Source organism: Erpetoichthys calabaricus, chromosome 4 (assembly GCF_900747795.2).
Source record: "Erpetoichthys calabaricus chromosome 4, fErpCal1.3, whole genome shotgun sequence".
Lineage (NCBI taxonomy): Eukaryota > Metazoa > Chordata > Cladistia > Polypteriformes > Polypteridae > Erpetoichthys > Erpetoichthys calabaricus.
Window position 1 is genome coordinate 165,697,522 of NC_041397.2, and position 27,601 is coordinate 165,725,122.

A 27,601-nucleotide genomic window follows, 5' to 3' on the forward strand; every position below is an offset into this window, starting at 1 on the left:
CCAGGGGAGGTGCTACTTATGTGCATGGTTGGGACGCCTGTCGATTTACTTGAGGCTACCCATCCAGGTAAGGAATCATTCCCTTGTTCTGTTGGGCTGTCTGTCCATCCACTTGGGGAGTCTTTATTGGGTCTGACACCTTCCTCTCTCTTGGCCGGGATGCCTATATGCCTTCTTTGAGCCTCCTGTCCTAAGGAACCATCTCCTCTCCTGGTCAGGATTCCCGTCCGTCCTGTATGCAACCTACTATATATATATATAATATATATTGTGATATATGGCCGGTAGTTTATTCTGGCCAATACCCCCACGCTGCTAGATGGAGTCCTCCCTGCAACATGGAGATGCCCCGAATTCCAACAGGGCATCATGGACAATGGAGTTTTACTGCACAGCCCTGCTGGATACCGTGGGGGCCGGCAGGGGACGCTGCAAGGAGGCACAATGGTTTTTATTATAGCCCGGAAATACTCCCTAATCACGGAGACAGAAGGAATGAAGTACTTCCGGGCTGAAGACCCGGAAGTGCTATGAAATCACATGGACTGAGGGACAGAAGCACTTCCAGGTCAAGGAATATAAAAGGACTATGGGAAACCCCAGCAGACTGAGTCTCAGTTGGAAGGAAGTGTGACAGAGCTGCCAGGTGGAGTGGAGGATTTAACGTTATTGTATTATTGATTTTTACTGTTATTTGTAGTGTTTACTGAGTATAGTGGAGGTGGAGGTGCTTTGTGCACATTATTATTGTAATAAGTTTAATATTGGGACTCTTACCTGGTGTTTGGGCGTATTGTCTGTGGGTTCAGGGGTTGACGGGGACCCATATTCCCACAGTGGCGTAGCCGGCAGGATTTTCTGGCCGTCGGTTTGGCAGAGGACCTGAGAAAAAAATATTTCTGTGAACAGAACCCTAAGACAGCATAACAACACGCAGGAATTCGCCAAAACTCAATTAACCAAGACCGTCATGGGGAAAAAGAAGACAACACAAGCAGAGGTCTAGCGCTCAACGTTGCCTACGCTGAAGACGAGCCATGGAGTGGCTACGAGTTGGGAGAAGCTTCCGGGTGGAGATGATTCCAACGAGGTATGTGCTGGGGATGAAATTGAAAACGGTTTTAAAATAACGCATTTTTTCCCGTGCTCATACCTCGTAGAAGAATATCCAGAGGTTCTGCAGGAGGCAGGAAAAAATCCCGACGACGGTAGTGCGCTCACTCTCGAGCAGACGAATGAAAACAACTTCTGCATGTCGTGTGCTGGCGAGGAACACGTGACCTACCCCGAGGGATGTTGGGAAGGAGAAGGTCTGCGTCCTGCTGCATATGGCTTCGCCCAAGAAAAGACGGACTTGGTCTTTACGTGGGGTGAGCAGTGCTTCGCTTGCCTCCCCCTTCCCCTTTGGAGAGGTAAGGGGGCCCAGGAAATGACTGATCGGTCCGCCGATTAATTGATGCAGGCGGATTGCAATCAGCCAAAGATGGCACCGCGGGCCTCTGGAAAAGACTACAACTCCCAGCTATCTTTGCGCAACCCAACAGAGCACGTGCCAGAAGTGGGCGTGCTCATTGGCTCACAGCCGGAAGGTAAGGCTGAGTATGGCTCGAGCCTAACTCCAGTCAATTTAAATAATATTGTGGACATGCAGGAGCTGGAGAAATTACTCGAATTACGCAGTTTCTTCCAGATTACAACTTCAATCAAGAAGGTCGTTGAGGTGCTGGGAGCAGCATCCGAAGTGCCTCTTAAAAGATTGGAGGAGTACCTGCAGCGGTTTGATCGGGAGCCTCCTGTAATGATTAATTCGGTGGTACAGGTAGGTGTTACCGGTACCGTATATAATGAAGGGACGCAGAGTGAAACGGGCCCGCGATTAATTAATAGTGGGTGCCAAGTAACCTCGAGCCCTCCAAAAGAGTCGGGAGTGACGACAGAGTGTCCGGGGGAAGGAGCGATCGAACCGGAGCAGCTGAGTAGTGCTGTCTTCCGCAGTGATGCGATCCTGAAGACACTGACACTGATCATCTATAAATCAAAAGGGGTTCAAACAGTAAAGGGTCTCTCTCTGGCACATATAGACACTCAGACTGTTGACAAGCCCTAGATTAAAAAGGAGATTCCAAAAGAGAAACGGGGGTCTACTGATAAAATAGAGATGGGAGCTGAGAGCTCATGTGTGGCGGTGGGCCCTTCCTTAGCAGATAAAGAGGTGGAGCCTGAGTTTCCAAACTGTTTCCAGTCCCGCAGAGGGAGACTAGCAGGAGGACAGCGGCTGCGTTACGAATGCCACCGGCCGGGCCACATATGGCAAAATTGTCCTTGGAGAACAGGGGATAAAATGACTTATTTATATAATGTTCCCCCTAGGTTCTCCCAGGAGTACAGGACAAGACATAGCCAAGGACTGACCACAGCTAGAAGCTCCTCCTGGATTAAGACGACTCTCTCGGGGCTGGATGCTATGCCCCAGGGTGCTTTGCTGAGGGGGGAGAACTGTGATATATGGCCGGCAGTTTATCCCGGCCAATACCCCCACGCCACTAGATGGAGTCCTCCCTGCAACATGGAGATGCCCCGAATTCCAGCAGGGCATCATGGACAATGAACTTTTACTGCACAGCCCTGGTGGATACCGTGGAGGCCGCCAGGGGATGCTGCAGGGAGGCACAATGGTTTTTATTATAGCCCGGAAGTACTCCCTAATCACGGCGACGGAAGGAATGAAGTACTTCCGGGCTGAAGAAATGAAGTTTTCATCTGACCCGGAAGTGCTATGAAATCACATGGACTGAGTGACAGAAGCATTTCCAGGTCAAGGAATATAAAAGGACTATGGGAAACCCCAGCAGACTGAGCCGGAGTTGGGAGGAAGTGCAACAGAGCTGCTGAGTGGAGTGGAGGATTTATTGTTATTGTATTATTGATTATTATTGTTATTTGTAGTGTTTATTGGGTGTAGTGGAGGTGGAGGTGCTTTGTGCACATTATTATTGTAATAAATTTAATATTGGGACTTTTACCTGGTGTTTGGGTGTGTTCTCTGTGGGTTCAGGGGTCGACGGGGACCTATATTCCCACAATATATATATATAGATAGATACTTTATTAATCCCAAGGGGAAATTCACAAATTTCACAGTGTATATATACATATATATATATATATATATATATATATATATATATATATATACTCTGTATATATAAAATCCTAAGCATAAAAATGTAACGATTTTGTGCAGGGATTTTATATCACGTTTTTATGTCACATTATTTGTCACAGTTTAAAACTGGCTTATTTTAAAACCTATATGTTTGGTATCATTCGTTTCAGAATTTATCGAACTTTAATATGATGTTGCTATATTTCATCCATCCATCCATCTTCCAACCCGCTGAATCCGAACACAGGGTCACGGGGGTCTGCTGGAGCCAATCCCAGCCAACACAGGGCACAAGGCAGGAAACAATCCCGGGCAGGGTGCCAACCCACCGCAGGACACACACAAACACACCCACACACCAAGCACACACTAGGGCCAATTTAGAATCGCCAATCCACCTAACCTGCATGTCTTTGGAATGTGGGAGGAAACCGGAGCGCCCGGAGGAAACCCACGCAGACACGGGGAGAACATGCAAACTCCACGCAGGGAGGACCCGGGAAGCGAACCCAGGTCCCCAGATCACCCAACTGCGAGGCAGCAGCGCTACCCACTGCGCCACCGTGCCGCCCTGTTGCTATATTTTCTGATTCTTATTCCATTTTTAAATTATAAACTAAAAAATATCAAGAACTCACGTCCCATGAGACGAGAGTTTGTGCCAAAAGATTTAACCATGCCCAGTGCTGGAAAAAAACAACAACAATAACATTTATTTATATAGCACATTTTCATACAAACAATGTAGCTTAATGTACTTTACATGATGAAGAAAGAGAAAAAAGACAAAATAATTAAAATTAGGGAACACTAATTAACATAGAAAAGTAAGGTCCAATGGCCAGAGAGGACAGAAAAAATGAGAAAAAAAAAAAAACTCCAGAGGGCTGGAGAAAAAAATAAAATCTGCAGGGGTTCCGAGGCCACAAGACCACCCAGCCCACTCTAGGCATTTTACCTAACATAAATGACCTCAATCAGTCCTCATTGTAGTTATGGTTTTCATGGAAGAATTTGATGATGATGGTCATGTGGACTTCTGGCCTTTAATTCATCAATGTAAGGACATCACGGTGCTTTGATCAGGTGGTGGTGGCGCAGATCGCCACCACAGAAAACTGGAAAAAAAACAGAAGAGAAAGTAGGGGTTAGTATGGATTTTGGAGCCACCATGACTAATAATGATAATTAATTGAATATACTGAGCATCAGGATTTAACTAAGATGAAGCTATGAGAAAGCCATGTTAAAGTAATGTGTTTTCAGCAGTGTTTTAAGTGTACTATATTAGCCTGGCGAATTCCTATTGGGAAGCTATTCCAGATTTTAGGTGCATAACAGCAGAAGGCCGCCTCACCACTTCTTTTAAGTTTAAGTAGACAATCATTTGAAGATCTAAGGAAACGATTTGGAGTGTAAGGTGGAAGACATTCCGAAATATAAGATGGAGCGAGATTATTTAAGGCTTTGCAAACCATAAGCAATATTTTAAAGTCAATTCTAAATGACACAGGTAACCAGTGTAGAGACATCAAAACTGGGGTGATGTGCTGAGATTTTCGTTTCTGAGTTAAGATTCTATCAGCTGCATTCTGCACTAGTTGCAATCGAATGATGTCTTTTTTGGGTAGTCCTGAGAGGAGTGCATTACAGTAATCTAGCCGACTAAAAACAAAAGCGTGAACTAATTTTTCAGCATCTTGCAGTGTTATAAGAGGACTAACTTTTGTTATATTTCTTAAGTGAAAAAATGCTGTCCTAGTAATCTGATTAATATGTGATTTAAAATTCAGGTCAGAGTCAATAGTTACCCCTAAATTCTTTACCTTCGTCTTGACTTTTAATCCTAATGCATCAAGTTTATTTCTAATAACCTCACTATATCCATTATTGCCAATCACTAAAATTTCTGTTTTCTCTTTATTTAGTTCTCATCCATTCAGAAACACAAGTGAGACATTGTGTCAGTTAATCAAGAGTGTCAGGGTCATCAGGTGCTATTGATAAATAAAGCTGTGTGTCATCGGCATAGCTGTGGTAGCTCACGTTATGCCCCAAGATAATCTGACCTAACAGAAGCATGTAAATCGAAAAGAGCAGCGGACCCAGGATAGGGACTTGTGGAACACCATATAGAATATCATGTGTCTTTGAAGTATAATTACCACAACTAACAAAGAATTTTCTACCTGCCAGGTAGGATTCAAACCAATTTAACACTAGAATTACCAGAGCCTACGAAAAAACTCGTAGATCCGGCCCACCTTAAATCGCTTCTTAAATCCGTTCACACCTCTCCACCAGCATCCTTTGTCCTCTGTGTTATCGTCTATTTACCCTCTTCAATGTCAAGCTCGTTATTGGATTGGTCTACTCCCGCACCCTAAATAATAATACACACATACATAGATTCACACACACTCAGACCCTAACCACAACAGTGCCCTACAAATGACTCACACACAGTTGGCTAACTTTTAGCACTTAAAAACCACACAAATGCTTTAAGTATAACACAACTTGTCACTCTCTCAGCACATCAAGAGACTTATTTATTTATCGGCACGGACAACGTATGATGTTTTAAATAGACCTCAGACCTAAATGTTACTTTTGATCTCCAAGTTAATATTAAAACATACAAAGACTCAGTATCCTTGACTATAGGCCATTTATCAGCCAAGAATACCTTCTTTCATACTGCCCCCTAACTATCGAGTGGCGCCTCACTCTCAGCCTTAAAACCCCGCAGCACAGAGCTAATGGCAAAATCTCCAGCTACGCCAGGTGCTCTTAGAAATCTACCTTATTACTTCAATCACTCTAGACATTAAGACAAAGCATAGAAAGATGAAAACAAGTTACTATTTATTAAAGAACAATAATAAGTAATAGAAAATAAGATCGATAGTAAAGTCTGGATAAAATAGTCTTAAAAAAAGCTTACTGAAAGGAATCAGTGATGTCAAGGATGAAAGTCCCAGGGCGGCGTTTGATTTAGCAGTCAATGTTCATGAGAATGCTGTTGACTGACGATCGGATGAAAACTGGAACACGTGCCTTTGTTTTGTTCTCTAACGTCACTCTTCCGTCGTCACTGTTTCTCTTCTTCTTCTGCTTCTTCTGATGTTTCTTTCAAAGTGAGGCATATTTATTATAAAGTTTCATGCCATGGTTTCATAGCACATGAATGTTCCAAGCACCTGATTGGCTGGCTGTCAATATGATGGATGAATTTTGCTCAAACTCTTTCCCAGATAATAAAGTTCTTTGATATTGCCTGTTTCCCTTTCCCAGGCCATAAATCCCAGATGTCCATCCATAAAGTAATCAATAGCCTGGGGTGCATCCTTTCCCAGGTTGTAAAATAATTGAGCCCCAGAATGTCTTCCCTTCAATGTAGGAAACAGCTGTTTGAAAGTGAGGTGTGACAAAACCTGCTTTGATCTGTCTTAGTCCATCTGTTGTCTTGTCTCGAACAAAATATAATGGAAACCAAAATGTACAAATTTTATACACCATAACATCCTCTAAATGTGCTGATAAAAGACAAGCTGCCAGCAGCCAGATATTCCATCCCCCACCGACTTAGAACGTGCGCAAAGTTTTCCCAGCTCATGCCTTGATTGATTATCTGGGAGTGAAGTGGAGTTTTAGACTGGAAATAATAGATCGTTATTTGGAACACACGTCCGTTTCTACAGTAATCTGTGTAAACACATTGTTAAAACAGAAATTTTTTCATATTTTAGTAATAAATGTTACAAAATGTAGGCATAAAATATAGAATGTGTAAAGCAAACGAAGTGCCTGTGTGTACTGTATAATATTAACAAAAAGAGCAGCTTACTACTGAAAACGGCAAATATAGGAGTGAGTAGGGATGGAACCGGACACTCTTGATTACACTTGGTTTGCGTCTGTACTTGTGCTGTTTCTTAGAGAGTCAGATCGGGGGGAGGGGTGATGTTAGAGCATGTGAGCTTATTCAGTGCAGCAGGAACAACGCACATGTTGACGTTTTTTTTTCTTTCAGTACATGTGGCTTCCCTGTTTATTTATATATCTCTGCCTGTCTGTCTCTCTATTACTTAGTGCTCTGTCTGTCTGTGTGTTATGGATCTTTAAAAATAACAGTTTTAGGGACAGTTGTTCATGTTAATTGCAGTCTCAATTGTTAAAAAAATATTTTAAAAGGAGCATCCCATATGAAAATATAATGATCTTATTAACTGACAGTGCATACCAGTTTATAAATTTTATGTCCACTTGAGGTTAAAAAGAAAAAAAAAAAGCAACACTTTATCCCCAGCGGGAAATCGAACTCAGGTCTGTGAGGCACGGCAAAGCAGCTGTGCTCTAAGAAGCAAAACTTATCGCGCTACGCCACAGAAACTGTTGTATCTTCCTTGAAGTTTTTGTGAACATGTTTATTTGATCTTTGGAACTCGGGCTTTACACATTCTATAGTTCATGCCTACATTTTGTAACATTTATTACTAAAATATGAAAAAGTTTCTGTTTTAACAATGTGTTTACACAGATTACTGTAGAAACGGACGTGTGTTCCAAATAATTTCCAGTCTAAAACTCCACTTAACTCCCAGATAATCAATCAAGGCATGAGCTGGGAAAACTTCGTGCACGTTCTAAGTCGGTGGGGGGATGGAATAGCTGGCTGCTGGCAGCTTGTCTTTTATCAGCACATTTAGAGGACAAAGGATGCTGGCGGAGAGGTGTGAACAGATTTAAGAAGCGATTTAAGGTGGGCCGGATCTACGAGTTTTTTCGTAGGCTCTGGTAATTCTAGTGTTAAGACACTGCCAGAGAGGCCCACCCACTGACTAAGGCAATTTCTAAGAATATTGTGATCAATGTTATCAAATGTGGCACTCAGATCTAAGAGGATGAGAACAGATAACACTGCCCAACAAAGTTTTTGCTTCTTGAACACTGTTGGGTTTTTTCTTATAGATTTTTGGGTGCTGATCATGAATATCACATCAAAATTTACTCATCACGTACCGTTTCAGAGTAATCTCCAGTTTTGTCATGATTTTTTCTTATATTTGTATCCAAACATTTTCGCTCCCATAAGTGACTTATCAACAACGGTTTGTGCAGCCTGGGCATGTCCAGGCATGGAATCAGGTCAGGCTGGAAGCTGTTCTGTGAAAGTTTTCATCCTGGGCATGCTTGGGCAGGTCTGAACGAGCTTGACGCTGTCTCAGCATGCTATAAAGGTGGCTTGCATATCCCGATCCTGCTCATTTGGTTATATAGATAGTCAGTGTGTATGTATAGTATCAGTATAGTAAAGTATAGTATCTGTAGCAATATAACAGTAAGTAAGCTTGATGCTATAGACATTTTGGTGTCGGGTGATATGTCTCGTCAATGTCGTAACAGCCGCGATACACACCTCAGAGACGTTGGATGACTGCTCTTGTAAAGAAAGCTTATCATCTGTATTTCAGCTGCACAATTGGTGATCAAGACACAGAATGGACTCCTCACATTTGCTGTGCGACATGTGCTGTCAGTCTGAGGCACTCAAAAGACGATGCCGTTTGCTGTTCCGATGATAGGGCGAGAACAGAAAGACCATGTGATGGACTGTTACTTCTGTTTGACTAATGTGTCTGGTTTCTCTGCCGAAAACAAGAAGTCAATTGAATAGCCTAATCTGCTTTCAACAATAAGACCTGTGCCACACGGTGGCGCAGTGGGTAGCGCTGCTGCCTCGCGGTTGGGAGACCTGGGGACCCGGGTTCGCTTCCCGGGTCCTCCCTGCGTGGAGTTTGCATGTTCTCCCTGTGTCTGCGTGGGTTTCCTCCGGGCGCTCCGGTTTCCTCCCACAGTCCAAAGACATGCAGGTTAGGTGGATTGGCGATTCTAAATTGGCCCTAGTGTGTTTGTGTGTGTCCTGCGGTGGGTTGGCACCCTGCCCAGGATTGTTTCCTGCCTTGTGCCCTGTGTTGGCTGGGATTGGCTCCAGCAGACCCCCGTGACCCTGTGTTCGGATTCAGCGGGTTGGAAAATGGATGGATGGATGGACCCGTGCCACATGACAACAGTCTTCCAATTCCAAAAACACCAGAGGATTGGACCTTAGACGAACCAGATGAAGAAACTGCAATGCAGGGTACTGACAGTGACATTGACCCAGATTTTGAACCGTGCTCATCAGGCGATCCACATCTAATAACAGTCCGAATTGAATGATTTGGTCAGAGATTTGGGTCTGTCAAAAGCAAAAGTCAAGCTGCTGGGTTTGAGACTGCAGGAATGGTGTTTGCTGTAACTAGGTACGAAAATTTCTGTGTTTCGAGGCCGACATCATGATATAACCAACTTTTCTGCACAAGTTGACAGTCTCTGTTTCTGTTGTGACATTGAAGGATTGTTCTCGGCCTTGGGTTGTGATCACAACCCGGAAGAGTGGCGTCTCTTCATTGATTCATCAATGTTAAACCTGAAAGCTGTTCTGCTACACAATGGCAATGTTTATCCTTCAGTACCTGTTGACTATGCAGCATACATGAAAGAAATGTATGAGAATATGGAACTGTTGCTGAAGCACGTCCAGTATAGCAGATACAACTGGAATATCTGTGGAGATCTTAAAGTCATTGCTCTGTTACTAGGACTGTAGCTCAGCTATACAAGGTACTGTTGTTCCATTTGTGAATGGGACAGCCGTGCCAAAGAGATGCACTATTCTCGACAGAACTGGCCACTCCGTAAAAAGTTAGTTCCAGGACAGAAAAATGTGGCACATGAATCGCTTGTCGACCCGGCAAAGATATTTTTGCCTCCTCTTCACATAAAACTGGGACTCATGAAGAATTTTGTGAAAGCACTGAACAAGGAAGGCAAAGGTTTTCATTATTTAAGACAGATGTTCTCAAGAATAACTGACATCAAGATCAAAGAGGGCATTTTTGTTGGCTCCCAGATCAGACATGTTATGAGTGACAAGCGGTTTGAAGATCTATTAGTTGGGCTGGAAAAAATTGCCTGGAAAGCCTTCAAAGACATTGTTGACAATTTTATGGGCAATTACAGAGCCCCAAACTACATTCAGCTGGTAGACAAAATTCTCAAAGCATATAAGACAATGAAGTGCAACATGTCACTCAAGATTAATTTCCTCCACTCACACTTGGACTTCTTTCCCGCAAATCTCGGTGCTGTCAGTGATGAACATGGTGAAAGGTTTCACCAGGACATTGCTATGATGAAGAAACGATACCAGGGCAACTGGAATCCGTCAATGTTGGCTGACTACTGTTGGACACTGCAACGTGATGCACCAGACATTGAATACAAAAGAAAATCAGGAGCAAAACACTTTTAATTCTGTTGAATTTAATAACTGATGCGAAACATAAATGTGACTAAATACATTATTGTCAGTAAACTTACAGTATAAATGTCTATTTCTCAGAGTTCCTATGTGATGCAGTAAAACCAAAACTATATTTGTGCATACCCAGTAGGTACCTGTCACAAACTTTTCAGGAAGCAAGACTTTTTAAAAAAATTGTTGTGCAGTGTAAACAGCCTCTGTCTGCATTTACCCCCAAGTATTTTACTACTTTAACGTGTGCAGTTTCTGTACTGTGATTTGTTCTGAAACCCGACTGAAACTTGCCAAGAATGGCATGTATATTGAGGTGATTATTAAGCTGCATAATGACTGCCTTCTCTAGAATTTTACTTAAGAAAGGCAGGTTAGAAATAGGTCTAAAATTTTCAAAAGCAGAAGAGTCAAGATTATTTTTCTTCAGCAGGGGTTTAACTACAGCAGTCTTAAGACAGTCTGGGAAGATCCCCGTATCTAATGACGAGTTTACTATGTCAAGAATACTATCAATTAGCACGCCAGATACTTCTTTGAAAAAATTTGTTGGTATTGGGTCAAGGACACAGGTGGAGGGTCTCATTTGAGAAATTATTTTATATAAATCAGGTAAATCTATCCTAGTGAAAGAATTTAATTTGTTTATAACAGAGTACTGGGGTTTAAGAGGATCAGTATTGGGAAGATGTACTATATTATTTCTAATATTGTTAATTTTTTTGATTTAAAATTACAGCAAAAGCATCACAAGTTTCACTGGAAGTATTTTGGAGGCATTCCATTGAGTGACCTGGATTTAGCAGACGATCAATTGTAGAGAATAAGACTCTGGGATTACTAGCATTGTTATTTATAATTCTAGAGAAATAACACCGCCTCTCAAGATGGACTATATTGTTGTATTCTGTTATTTTAACCTTCAATATCTCACAGTGGATAATCAGTTTAGTTTTTCTCCATTTACGCTCAGCTCTCCGGCATGTTCTCTTTAGATCAGACACTCTTTGGGCCTTCCATGGTGTAACAGTGCTAGAAGATTTTTTAACTATCTTTTCAGGTGTGACTATGTCAGCAGCAGCTTTCACCTTAGTATTAAAATTTTCCACCTTACTATTTACATTATTCTCACTATTGTAGTAAGCACTACAAATGGACTGGTTGCTTAGATTGTTTGTAAATTTTGAAGCTGCTGATGAATCAAAGAAGCGTTTTTTAACAATATGCTTCTCGTCAATATTTTCTATCATTATTTCTATATTAAATAGTAAGAGAAAATGGTCTGATAGACCAATATCAATGATCTGCTTCACATCAACTTTTAGTCCTTTTGTAATTACTAGGTCTAACGTACAACCTGCTTTGTGTGTAGGCTGACTAATGTGCTGGCTCAAATCAAAAGAGTCCAGGAGGTTCATGAATTCTTTTACTTTCAGGTCACACTGATTATCGATATAAAAGTTAAAGTCACTGACTATTAGGAGCTTGTCATAGTTCGTAATTACAATTGACACGAAGTCTGAGAATTCCTCAAAGAAAGACGCATTGTATTTAGAAGGTCTGTACATGGATAATACTAAAAACTGAGAAACTCCATGAATAACAACGGCAAGATACTCAAAGGGCTTGAATTTACCAAAGCCAACATCTTTACACTTTAACTGACTCGAGTAACTGTTTGCTAAACCGCCACCTTTCTTACCTTGGCGATCTGCATGAGCAAAGCTGTAATTCGGAGGCGTAGATTTGATTAAAACAGCTGCACCATCAGAGCTAAGCCACGTTTCACTTAGTGCAATAAAATCAATTTTCCTATCACTAATAAGATTGTTGATGGAAAACACAAAAAGTAGGACAGTTGCTGTACAGGCTTTTAAATGTTCAAAGCGCCATGCGAGATGCAGATCACGTAGCACGGCAGCAGCAGCAAGCCAGCAGCTGATCGAGCAAAGAGGAGGTAAAAAAAAACTGTATTTGTTTCCCATTGTATCATCGTTTAAGAGGGGATTTCGGAGGAGCAATCGCGTCTCCTTGGAGTGCGTTCAGCCCCTCTCTTCACAACGAGAGTGGCAGAGACGTGAAGTGGCTGGCGCATAGCGCAGGCCAGGGGGGTTGGGGAGCAAAGCGATCTGGGGGGAACTCCCTAATATATAAGAAAAGACATAAGTAACATAAAATCAAAGGATTTCAGGTATAAATAAATGGTCACTGATCCTGAAACTATTTTCAGAGGCAAATGAAAATTGATTTTTTCCTATTGAATGCAGTTTGTTCCTGCCCAGTCACAAATATCTTCTAAACCTGAGACAGTAGGTGGTAAGATGTGGTCAAACCATGGAGATATTTCAAGTTCAACATGAATTTTCTAAAACTGAAAAAGCTGGTGTAGGGCTGAAAGCACAGAAATATGACATTCTTTACAATATATTTAGAGTATTACAATAAATTGGCTATGATGGCGTCATTGACAAACTTCTCTACATCTGATTGTGACAGAGTGGGCAGAAGTCTTATATTGCCCTTTAGATGAAGAATGATGATTTACAAATATGTAAAAGAGTCAAGTGTATGGCAAGAATTAACCTGGACTGTGTTACATACAGTTTTCTAATTTTGGGGTTCATACCCAAAGTTGTGTGGCCCATTCTAATTACTGATAAAAAAACAAATTAGCTTGCAATGTATGTTTTACACCTTTTAACCAACTTAATTTTTGTATATACAATAATTACAGGTTTTGTAAGTCATTTTCGAAATGATGATATCATCATGGAATGATGATGACTCCTGCTTATGATTAATTACACAACTGCTTTTGGGTAAAAATAAGTATTATTCATACATCATTTTGACTATGATAAAGATCAGAGAAAAACATACTGACTGATTATCACAGATTGATATTATGTCAAAATTTAGCCAATATATTTGTTTTGAAAAAAGTTTTACTTTTGTTTTCAACATTGACGAAATCGATTTAATTTTGTGTTTTGGTGCAATTATTAGTTGTAGCCCCAAGGCAATTATAAGCAAGAATCATCATTAAATGTATAAATAAAGTTGTATTGCTGTAAGCTCTAAATAAAGTTGCTCCTTCCTATTTTTGGAGAGCCTGTCACCCTACATTCCAAGTCATAACCTTAGATCTTCTAATAATTGTCTGCTTATTATTCCAACAGCTACACATAAACAAGTGGTGATGCTGCCTTCTGCTGTTATGCACCACAAATCTGGAATATCTTTAACCAATAAAGGATATGGCAGACTAGCACTGTGGGTCATAAAAAAAAATCCAAAAAAAACAATTTTTAAATTTGGCTTTCTCATGGTGCATTTTAGTTTTTCTCCTAATAGACTATACATGCATAGAATTATCATATTTTTCAGGTATTTGCAGTCTTTACTAGTCTGTACTTTTCTCTGCTTTTGTTTCCAGTTTTCTGTGGTGAGGATTTGTGCCATCTCCCCCTGACTGAGACACTGTGCAGCCACCTGCGATGCTCAAATGAAGGCAGGTTCCCCATGAGACCCACTGCGTAGATTCTTCTGGAACAAAGCCTGGAAACAACTTAAGAACATTTATGTTAGGTAGAATGCCCAGTGGGTGCTGGGTGGTCTTTTGGCCTTGGAACCCCTGCAGGAGTTTTGATTTTTGTTTGTTCTGGCTTTCTGGGACACCATTGGACTCATCTTTAGAAACTTGCAATATGTTTTTTTACTACTTATATATCAATGTTATGTAAGCTCATATTGATTTATTTTTTTATTACTTATTATTACTGTAACTTAATATAATCTGTTTTTCTTTTCTTGTAGTTATTTATTTGAAATCTTGTAAAGCACTTTAAGCTACATCCTCTGTATGAAAATATACTATAGAAATAAATGTTGTTGTTGTTTACAAACTGGTCATAACAGAGCTGGGGAAGATTGCGCATTTGCATATACATGTTTGTTTAGCCAAAAGAGATACTTTCACACAACACTGTGTAGTTCCCGTCTCATGAGCAGCAAATGGCAGAGAGATTAAACATTCACAACGCTTTAAAAAGAAATGCAGACAATACTACATCTGTTATATAAACAGGACCTATTCTTTAATAAGCTTTTGGATTCATGAAAGTGTATACATGCAAAAATAATAATCAATCCAGGTTACCTTTTCTTGTAAAATGTGATTCCCAAGAATTCTGAGTCCATGTCATAAAAAGGTGACCTAAACTATGAGTAAAATGAAGTCATAATAATACCATGTATAATACTACATTCAATTATATGTTGCATGCTAATAAAGTGTAGCATCTAAAAAGAAATAACACAAGGTAATATACATTATAAAATCTGTATCTGTTTCACTGATATTGTTCCCATTTTTTCAAATTACTGTGGCTACCTTTAAGGGAGGAAATGCCAATGAACTTGTTTTACCTCTTCACTGGCCTGTACTGCATGAGTAAATCTTCAACTGGACATTCAAAAGAAAACTGCAAACTGGAAATTAAGAATACATCAACAATATTACTTTACTACTAGCAATGATCTTCATAGAGTACCCAGCATGAAAACAATTTTACATACTACAAAAAGCAATATCATACACTGAGTATATGATAGAAAATTGAAGAAAAATTATTTAAGAACACCAAATTGTGGGTTGTGATAAACATTGTAATAATAAGGTAAGCTTACTATTATTGTATACATCTTGTGGTGTGGCTTCCCCAACTGGCCCTTAATGCAGAAACGTCATTATGCTTAAGTAATCACATGAAAGAAGGATTATTCAGATAGATAGATAGATAGATAGATAGATAGATAGATAGATAGATAGATAGATAGATAGATAGATAGATAGATAGATAGATAGATAGATAGATAGATAGATAGATAGATAGATAGATAGATAGATAGATAGATAGATAGATAGATAGATAGATACTTTATTAATCCCAAGGGGAAATTCACATACTCTAGCAGCAGCATACTTATACAAAAAACAATATTAAATTAAAGATTGATAATAATGCAGGTAAAAACAGAGAATAACTTTGTATAATGTTAATGTTTACCATTTAAGATACAGAAGAGATATATATTTGGAACACAACAGGACTTAAACTCAATGCCTCTTTTGGAGATGGGGTAGTGATAAGAATAGCCTAATCATCCTTCATTAGGTATATAAGAGCTGAGTGGTAAATCTGGTAGGCAGTATTAATGAAAAAACCCTCAACTTTACTGGAGTTAATATATAAGAAATTGAGCTTCATCCATAACCCTGACTTCACAAAGTAGGAGTACACATATGCTGGCACCACATAGGCCAAATACAGCCACAATTCAGTGGGTTAAGTAAATAAAACCTCTTCAGTATAGACATCCAAAGAAAATTGTCAAGAGGTTATATGATTTTACAGTTAGTCTATTGCCATATTAAACAAGCATTTTAAATTCATCTTTCCACCGCAAGTTCACTGCAGATTTCCATTGACTACAGATATGTAAGGTTAATGGTTATTCCTTTTCTTCACATGACTTTTCATTTGTGTGTAAAACTTCACTGCATTGATCAGAGGTTAGACTACATACTGCTTTTATGTTTTGTGGTCTAAAAAAATGTTGCTAAATCTCAGTAACAAGCTTCAGTTTCCCCTGCTGATATGTTCATCTGTGATTTTCTTCATCTGAATAAGTGAGCTGATAGCTTTTAGTGAATGAAAAGTAAAATTCACTAAATAGCTATAGATAAGAATCCTTTAATGCTGTATACTAGAAGTATGTAATATCATTTCTAAGATGTTTTTAACAAACCCACAGCATAAAATGCTGTTTTCATGATTCCATCCAGAATTGTAACAATAACATGAATTGTAACAATGACATATTGGATTTCTTTAATAATAAATTGATAACATAATATTGCAGAACAAGCAGCTAGATTCCAGATCTAGTACTACTAGACCACAACATGTCAACCTTTGTGCATTTGCCTTTGTAAATAGGTTGATTGTAAATGCAAACCACCCGTCCCTTAAAATAATTCCTAACAGATTTCTGAAAAATCTTCTTGTGCCAGTTACACTGCATATGCATAAATGTATCACTCTTTATTAGCCTGCCCTGCTTCAAATTTCTTCAAAGTAACCATTGTTAGACCTTCAATAAATAAATCAGCTTTAGATACAGATGTTATTGCAGTTATTCCCCAGTGTAATTTGTACTGTGACCAAATGCAAATAGAGATCTAATACAAAATTCCTGGAAGAATATGCCAGTTGTGCAGAACTGAATTCAGATTCTACTTGTTTCAACTAAATTTTCAATTCAGGTTGACTCATTTGGGAAAAAAATCCCACAATCCTCAGTGTATAAACACAGTAAAACAGTCTACAGTAGTCTTTACCTTTGACAGTCAGTCAAGCATTTTAACTCAGTTTTTCAACAATAAATGGTCCCTGAAGTTATTAGTGCAGAAAAGAAGATAAATGGAACTAAGTGCAGGGTAAGAAGTAGAGGAAGAGGAAGACAACACATTTAAAGTAAAATAAGAACCATTCCAATAATAATGTACTCAACCATTCAATAAGTATATAATAATAATAATAATAATACATTTTATTTATATAGCACCTTTCCCATGCTCAAGGCACTTACAGAATATAATAAAGAACGGCAGAATATACAGTATATAGCATTGTACAAACCAGATAAATAAATAAAGAAGATTAAGACAGTAAATTCTGAAAAAAAACAGACAACATAACTGATGGTCTAGCACACACATACAGGTTACATTGGCATCTTGACAGAGAAGTAAACTGAGAGAAAGGTAATAAAGTCAAGTAGAGTTAAAAGCCTTCCTGAACAGATGAGTTTTGAGTTGTTTTTTAAAAGAATTCATGGAGTCAGCTGACCTGATTAATTTTGGTAGGTCATTCCAGAGTCTGGGCGCTATACAGCTGAAGGCCCTGTCACCCATAGAGTGTAGATTAGTGAGGGGCACAACAAGATTACCAGAATCAGAGGACCTTAGTGGGCGGGTAGGCACATAGTGATGGAGAAGGTCACTGATGTAGTTTGGTGCAAGGTTATTTAAAGCTTTGTAGGTTATTAGTAGGATTTTATATTCGATTCTGTAGGACACAGGGAGCCAGTGAAGACGGAGCAGGATGGGTGTGATGTGCTCGCTGCTGCTGGTTCGAGTAAGGACTCTTGCAGCTGAGTTTTGAATAAGCTGGAGCTGTGATATAAGATTAGAAGGGGCACCTGTCTGTAGGGAATTACAATAATCGATGCGGGATGTGATAAAAGCATGGACAAGTTTCTCAGCATTAGAGAAGGAGAGGAAGGAGCGAACACGGGATATGTTACGGAGGTGAAAGTAAGAAAGTTTCTTAATGTGATTTATGTGGGTGGAATAAGTGAGGGAGGAATCAAAAATGACACCAAGATTTTTTACAGTAGAGGCAGGTCTGATGAGATCACTGCCAAGATGGACTGGAAAGGAGCTCATTTTATTAAGTTGCATTTTAGTCCCAATTTGCAGGAGTTCAGTTTTATTGCAATTTAATTTTAAAGAGTTCTGCTCCATCCAGGTTTTAATTTCACTAAGGCAGGTTGTGAGCTGAGAAAGCTCTGATGAAGTTCCACTTTTAACATTGAAGTAGAGCTGGGTATCATCTGCATAAAAATGATAACCCAATCCATAACTACGGATAATATGGCCAAGGGGAAGCATATAAATACAGAAAAGCAGAGGACCAAGGACAGAGCCCTGAGGAACTCCTTGTGTGACTGGCACGGAGTTGGATCTGCTGTTGCCAAGACTAACAAACTCTTGCCTATCAGTCAGATAGGACTTGAACCACTGGAGGGCAGTGCCAGAGATACCCAGCATGTTCTCCATTCTGGACAGTAGGATGTCATGTCTGACTGTGTCAAATGCTGCACTGAGGTCTAACAGAATTAATATGCTAGTTTGTCCAGAGTCTGCTGCCATAAGCAAATCATTGGTTACCCGTAGCAGAGCAGTTTCACAGCTGTGCCGCGCCCTGAATCCAGACTGAAAGGGTTCCATCAAATTATTAGAGGTTAGGTAATTGGTGAGTTGGGAAGCTACAACACGCTCAAGAACTTTTGACAGGAAAGGTAAGTGGGAAATAGGCCGGAAATTGTTAAGATTGTCAGCATCAAGGCCAGACTTTTTTAACATTGGGGTTACAGAAGCAATTTTAAAAGTGAGCGGCACGGAGCCAGTGTCAAGGGATGAGTTTATTATTGTTGTAACAATTGGGATTATGGCATGAATGCGGGATTTAAGTAGTGTGGTGGGGATGGGGTCCAGTACACAAGTAGTCGGCCTCATCTTACAAAGCAGGTTATTAACAAACGCAGAAGTGACTGGTGAGAACTTAGAGAAGGAGCTGGATAGAGTGGGAAAACAGGGAGAGATATAAACAGATGATATATTTATGTTAGTTGAATTATTTAGATGTTTAATTTTGTTACGGAAAAAGTGGAGGAATTCCTCACAGACTTCAGTAGAAGAGGTAGTTGGACCAGATGCGGGTTCGAGTAGTTTATTAACTACAGAGAACAAAACCCTTGGGTTATCATGGCCACTTTCTATTATTCTGCCATAATGGGTGTTCTTGGCAGAAGTTAGTGCTTCTCTGTAAGCTCTTTGGTGGTCAGAGAAAGCCTGGATGTGCACGGTGAGGCCAGTCTTACGTGACATTCTCTCAAGGCGTCGGCCAGCTGCTTTCATAGATCGCAATTCTGAGTTATACCAAGGAGCTGAGCGCTTAAAGGAAACCTCCTTATGTTTTAAAGGAGCTGTTTTATCTAATGCTGAGTGAAGGGCTGTGTTATAATGGTCAACAAAACTATCTAGTGTTGAATAGGTGCAGACAGTAAAAGATCAGAAATGGATCCAGAAAGGATAGAGGGACAGATATTTTTAAGGTTTCTGTAAGAAATTTGTCGTTTACAGGTAAGAGGTGGGATAGGTAATGAGACAGTGAAAAATACTGCTTTATGGTCAGAGAGTCCCAAATCAGTGCTGTAAATGTTGGCAACAGATAGTCCAGAAGTGCAGATCAGGTCCAATATATGACCGCCAGAATGGGTTGGAAAATCAACATGTTGTGTCAAGTCAAAACAGTCCAGTAAGGACAGGAATTCATTTCTCAGTTTAGATGTAGTAATGTCAATATGGATGTTGAAATCACCGAGAAGCATAATTCTCTGAGAGTAAGAGCTTAGGAGGGTCAAAAGTTCAATCAGATCGGATAAGAAGGATGCATTGTATTTTGGGGGACGATAGAGAACAATGAGTGAGACAGGACTTGATTCCGTTATTAGTTTAAGAGCCAGGCACTCAAAAGACAATGGACAGTCAATTGGAATTCTTTTAATGTTTAAGTCTTCTCTGATAATTACTGCCAGCCCGCCTCCTTGTCTTGAGCTGCGAGGCTCTGAGTGGAAAGTGAAACCAATTGGAGTTGCCTCTGTGAGAGACGCAAATTCGTTTGGTTTTTGCCAAGTCTCCGTTAAACACAGAATATCAAGTTTGGTGTCAGTGATGAGTTCTGACAGCACCAATGCTTTGCCATTAAGAGACCTCGAGTTAAACAGTGCAACATTACATAATGAGGCTTCTTTCTGCACAGAGCCGCAATCAGGGTTTATTTCCACATAATGCAAATTTGGCACACCGACAATTCTATTTCCAGGGTCATGAGAAGGACGGCGTATTCCTGAGCAAATGCACAGTAGGCAGCAGGATAAAGAGTTCTTTTATTCTGAAACTGAAACAGTTTACTGTAAGTGGAATCCTCCAAATGTTTAGGCTTGAAAATAGGTGATTAGGTACAAATCCAGAATGTCAAGATATTTGGATCTCATAGCAGTAAGATGACAGAATGTTTGAGCATTATTTGCCATAGCATAGTTTGTATGCAGAATTCAGAGGTTTAGCTGCTGGTGGGTGAAAGTGACTGCTCACCACAGAACAAGAGGCTGAAATAGTGAACATTGGCAAATAATCTACTAAGACTCAATAAAATTCAATGCCATATACTAGAGGACCAGTGGAGGACAATTGAAACCTTCATCAGAAACACTACAAATCCATTTTAACCATAGAGTGCATGTTGAGAAAGTACAGGATATCTGGGTAGCAAATACTGTACATCATTTGCCATTTGGGAGAATTTGTGATTGTGTGAAAGGTATGCACTATCTATATATGCAGGTAAGTTATAAATCTCCACAAAATAGTACCGTGGTGTGTGCTTGTCTTGCCTAAAACTGTAGAGGAGTATTGTCACAGTATACAAAAATGCACCCAATTTTATTATGTATTTGTTCAGAAAATATTGGAGATTGGGCGGCACGGTGGCGCAGTGGTAGCACTGCTGCCTCGCAGTTAGGAGACCTGGGTTCGCTTCCCGGGTCCTCCCTGCGTGGAGTTTGCATGTTCTCTCCGTGTCTGTGTGGGTTTCCTCCGGGCGCTCCGGTTTCCTCCCACAGTCCAAAGATATGCAGGTTAGGTGGATTGGCGATTCTAAACTGGCCCTAGTGTGTGCTTGGTGTGTGGATGTGTTTGTGTGTGTCCTGCGGTGGGTTGGCACCCTGCCCGGGATTGGTTCCCTGCTTTGTGCCCTGTGTTGGCTGGGATTGGCTCCAGCAGACCCCCGCGACCCTGTGTTCGGATTCAGTGGGTTGGAAAATGGATGGATGGATATTGGAGATTAAAGCAAATGCTGTCCAAAATGAGTTCATCTATGTTGATGGAGGAGGATTCAACCTGTTAACAAGTCAATGATGTGGATAAATGTCATAGGACAGAGAGCAGTAATGGACATCCCAGGAGAAAAAGGGATGGGAACATAATCTTTGTACTGCAATCGGTCATGAAGGGGTTGTTCATTGGAATGGAACTCTTGGACCTTATATCGCCACACATCTACTAACATTCCTTGATGTACTGCATGATCAATCTTTCCAAACTCAGCTCCCAAGACATTTACATATTGCTTTTACCATGCAGTGGTTGTCAGCGATGGTTCATCCAACACCCTCCTATCCAGGTCATTTTCCTTCCACTGTATTCTCCATTCTCGAATACAACTGAGGATTTTTTTTGTGCATAGTGCTAGAAGATTTACTACCATAAGCCTTATGAGTGAGTCAGTCTGAAACAGGCAATAGAAGACAGTGTTGTGCAAGTTCACACCTCACAAGCACTAGCTCAAAGTTCAGTTCACACAGATTAGAATGAATATATTCATGTTCATAGTTCACAATTTTGAACTACTTCATGTTCAGTTCATTTTGTATTTTTTAAGGAGTGAGAATAAATGACCCATGAGTTTACTTTTTTCAATTTTGTATGACTTATATTAGGCTATTACAGTGTTCTTGAATAAAATACAATAATTACGAAGACTTTTTTATTTAAATACACTTTTTTGAGTTATACCCAGCAACAAACACGTATAACTATATATGCTAATATCCTCCTGGTCAAAAAAGAAATTGTAAGCATACACATAAATTACTGCTCTATTTCCAACAGTGTGACAGAAATGGTGACTGTGGAACCAGCGTGTAGGTGAACTAACATGTTACGCTGCCGGTCAAAACTTGCATCACATATTGCAAGTCCAAAGGGGAGCTTCACATCGTGTGAGCACGTCATGTGAGCGAGGGTGCAGCTTAAGCACAAGCAGGCAGACACAGACAGTGCCTATTTGATCTTATGTTATTTTTTCCAAATACAAATTAATGGCAAAAAATTCTTACGAAATAAATATTCATAAAAATGCACTATGTGTGCTAATCCAATTAACGTATTTGGATTCGGCTCCACCTCTACATTACAGGGTAAGGCAAAACGTTTAATCTGGACCTAAACAAGATCCAGAATGTTACATAAAACTGAAGTAGCTCAAGTTCTTCACCTGCAAATATGTTACGTTAAGTTCACCGCTTGTTCAATTAATGTGCTCTTTTGAACTAGTTGATGCACAACTTTCCAGAGATGTTAGTGCAGATGCTTATCAAGCTTGGCTTTATAAAGCTAGGGAACTTTTCTTTTTCCCTGCTGCTTTTTTTGCTTTCATACTGTATAATAGTTGTGCTTGGTGTGTTACTAGGTTTCACTGCATCTACAGAGAGCATGTTGTGTGTTTTATTTCAATTTAAGGAAAAATTATCCATCTGACCATTCATTACTGTGAGTTTTTTTACCAAATGGTTTTGTTCAGTATATTTCTCATTTTGTTCAGATCATTTGCTTTATTGACAGGTCTGATTTTGCCTTTAGTCAAAGGGGCGAGCTCTGTGTGTATGAGGGTTAACAACTAATAAATACACATCCAGGAGTACAATGCATGTAATGCAGCAAAGAGAAATAAGTAATCTGGGTGTTTCGAACCTCAGAAACAGAAGAGAAGCTTATCTGTTTGATGTCTTATGTACCATGGCAGAATGAAAAAAGAAAAATAAAGGGCACTGATTGAGGCTGAACTCTCCATACTTGTTAACCCCCTCTACAGCACCTGTTCCATCAGGCAGCATGTTATTGGATGCCACTAAAAGGACTAAGCAAAACTGTACTGTAAGGTCAGCACACACTCACTAAATGTAACATGCCCAGCAATATTCAGTCACCTAAACTGACATGGTCTGATAGCAAGATCAGCAACAACAGTCATTAAGTCTGACATTCTCAAAAACTAGAAGTCTCATGTGACATCGACTTAAGATCTCCTTTATCCTGTATATATCTGAAAAAATGAAGTGATTAATTGCATTTGTGTTTTGACTAATTTTAATGGGGTGTGGTGTCATTCTGCACAAAGCTGCTATGATAGATTGAAAACCCATATAGAAAGAAATTTGCTCAGAAAATAATGAATATGAAAGCTACTTCATTTATTTGTATCAAACAGAATTGACAGGTTTAATATTTTACTGTAACGCTTTTCTACTAGTTTGATTTCCTCTCTATAATTTAAAATGCAGTGATAAAAGTAGGAATTACAACCGTATAAACTAAATTGTTCAGCCTGCAACTTGGCTTCTAGTTAAATTTAGACAAACTTTTAACATCTCTCTTTTGCCCAGTTAGCTCTGTTTGTCTTGCATTCTTAAAAAATACCTGCAGAGTAATACAGCAGTGTACCAAACAAATCGTCTAACATGTAAAAGTGAGTGTGTTTGTATTGTATGCAAATCCTTACTGCTGAAATTGTCTCTGCCAAATTTTGCTCTGATTCCCCATTTGTACAGTGGAAGACAATAGGCTATGTTGGGTTCAGAATTTTTTTCTGTGGAGAAATTAATTTAGTGTCTGCACTTACACTTTATTACGGAAGCCCCCTTAGGAGACTTTTGTGTCATTCATGTGAACAGTGAATTGATAGGTACATCAAGAACATCTCATCATGCCCAAAGATCAGATGGTATTACAAATTATAGGTTGTCATTTTACACATTAAGATCTGTATATTTGTATTTCCTAGAAAATAAAATAACACATATGATTTTATTTTTCCCATCTAGTAAGCACATAACATTGTATTACAACCATAGGATTAGAATCTTTCTGTAATGTATGCATAGCTGTTGTTTAGTTTTGTAGCCAGGTAAGCATGTTTCATGCTGTTTTCCTTCTTTTTCTAATTTATTTTCTTTATGTTCTCATTTTAGCAATGTTTTGATGGGGACATGTGTTTCAAGGACCCAAGATGGCCATCCCTCCATGATTTTAGAGGGGTGTGATCACATGGGGTATATGCACTGTCATGGGGCTTGGTCACATGATGCAAGCAGCCATTTTTGACCTCTGTATAAAACAAGCCTGGAATAGGGTTAATTGTTGAATACTGATTAATCTTTTGGAATGTCTGTATTCTTTTTTTTTGTGATTTGATTTATGGAATTTTGGAGCACCTTTTCCATCTGTGTATTCTGCATGTAATTGTAAGTATTTTTGAATGTTTCTCTTTCCTCCTTGTTTGTTTGCCACTTGTTTCCTTATTTTTAACTCTTTACTCTGAGTAGGGAACAGTAAAAAAAGAGAGAATTTCTTATTTCCTGAATAGAGTTGTGGCTAGTATGTATTGTCAGGCTGTCACTCCATGTCATGCTTATAACAACAATTTATCAACTTGTTATTGCAACTTCTCATTGTGGGTGGACATTTTGTGCAAGTCTTTATATATTTATATATATATATATATATATATATATATATATATACTGTAGGCATATGCTTTTATCAATGTGCTTCATATGGGTGTAGGAATTTCAAGTAAGGCAATACGGTCCTATTCCCGTGGTTCACTGTTGTTTTAGCCTCTTGCTCTTGAAAGCAATCTTTCATCCTTATCATTAGTAGCCTCATTTAAAACTGGAGGTGTGTGGAACATATGGTACTGCCCAGAAACTTGAATATATCTCCATTGTTACTTTCTAAATTTAGTCCCAGTCTACTTCCTCCTAGAACATTCAATTGTGAACCAATCCACTATACAAATACATTTGTGTTTCTCATGTTAATAATGACTCGAGCAATCAGTTCAAAGCTGGTCGTGTTGTAAACTGCTGTAATGATACACACCATAAGCAAGCCGGATGCTGACTCAGCCTGATGACATCATCATGTGCCACGCCAGCCCGCTAGCTAACATCCCTTAACAATTTGCAGGTGTTTTAAAACCAACCATCCCAGATATCTTTCAGGCTTTTTGGTACTGTGCTGTTATGTTGAATCACTGTTGTAATATATAGGTTTTTTGTAGCTATTTTGGATTAAAATGATGTTTTTCTAAACACTTATTGTTCTTAAATATGGCTACAGCAACAGCTTTTAAAATGTTTTTTTCAGAAGATACATGTTTTTGCATGTTCCAGACATATCAAATATTTTTAGAGTAATTCCCGTTTCAAGTCCTTGGCATTGAAACTTTTTAAATCTTGCCTTTGGAGCCCATTGCTTTACTAGGGTTGATAGTAACTACAAAATTTTTAGAATAACTGTATAATAAAGAAAATGACAAAAGAAGTTGTTGTGTTCAAATGTCTGATGCAGAATCCTGAAATTTGGAGCAAAATGAATTGTTCTAAAATGAATGAAACATGTTGTTTATGATATTATATTTTAAGATGGTACATAGACACCTTAATTTGTTTAATTTTTATGTGCAATTTTTATATAATGTAATATATGCCAATAGCTCAACTTTAGGATGTGGGAGGAAACCAGACTACATGAATCTCACTTGGCAGGGAACAGAAATGAAGTTCCTGGATTTGTTGGCCTTGAATGTGAATTTGAAAATTTGTAAAATAAATTAATGCATATACTACAATTTCTTAACCTGCTTACCAAGTGTAGAGTCACAGGGTAGCTGGAGCTTCTCCCATTAATCATCAGGTGTGAGGCAGGAGCAATTCTGGACAAGGCGTCAGCCTAATTATATTTGTTTTATCAAATCATCCTTTTGATGTATCAGTCAATGCAAGATCTTTCACACGCTGACAATATTTCACTTTAAGGAAAAATGCATTTTTCTTTTGAGTTATAACTACAGCGTAATGTAAAATCAATCAAAAAATGTTGTGAGTGTTCTTTCCTGAAGAATATAAAGGAATTTACTGTGACTGTAAGGATTTTGGATAACATGTTTTTTTTTTTTTTTGTACAAAGGCTTTCTCTTTTCTAATGTTGTTAAACTGTTGGCCATATGATGAAAATGGAGGACATTCCCCTTATTTATTTCAGCCTAATTTTTAAAGGAATATTGGTACATAGAAAAAAGGCTATAGGATGAGAAATGAAATTAATTTATTTGAATAATAAAGTGTGATTTATCAAGTGTGCAGAGATGATGTCTAACTATTTTTTAATCACAAACCTATAGGCCAAATGTAAAGACAATCATTGTAATGTAGAGCATTCCACTATGCTGAACCATAGATGCATTGCTAGTCTGAAAGCCATGATAGCGTGTTAAAATATTCCACCTCACCATCTAGACATTAATCCTAAAAATCACTTAAATTGCACCATGTGGCAAATGTAGGCTACCATGACACATGTTACATACTCCAGATTAATATATAAAGTGATTTGGGGTGTTGGTGGGGAAGTTATATGCCAACATAATTAAGATAAGCCTTTATGAACCGTGTGTGTTTTTTTAAAAAAAACAAAAAAAACAAGCAAAAATCCTTTTGATTTTCTTCCTTTTTTAAATCGCTCTACTGTTCTTTCTTTTCATTTTTGGCACAGATTGCATTCCATTGTTTGATTCTTTCTAAACACTCTTTGTAGTACATAAAAATAAATTCTGCAGCTGTGCTTCAATGATATATACCATAAAATAAAGATAAGTATTCATTTTCTATTTTCAGTTTTTAAATACTGTTTATTTCTTCAAATACTCACACACAAAAGGAAATTTCAGATTTTTTCTTTGGCATACAGTGTATTCAGTTGTCTTTGTTTCTGATATTGGACAGTAGATTTACTGAGAAAAGGTTTTTACTTTCTCTTGTTAAATTATGTTAGAGTGTAACTACTGTGCTTTTTTTGATTGGGTGAGGGGTTAGCGTTTTGCACCTCATATTGTGAATTTGAATTGGTGCTAGTCAGATGGGACAGCCATATTGAATAGAAGATGATCAATTACAAATGTAGTACAAATAAGTAAAGTGTTCAAAACAGAGTACTAATACTGGATATAAACATCATAAATGTATGAGTATCCATGTGTTATTATTTACACAAATAAAAACACAAAAGTAACTGGTAAAATTAAATGAGTACTCAGCTTGTTCTTGCATAATAATATATAACAAGAACCATGACATAATACTGATAAACAAAACAAGTTACCTGTTGATAGGGTCATCTTATGTCTTCTGTAGTATATCTAGGGCATTGCTGCACTGCTTCAAATACAGCAGCAAATTTTATTTCTAACTATCTCTCTGTATACCTCAATGACACTTTAGATACCTGTGTTTTCTGGCTTGGTGTCTTAGCAGTAGTTCAT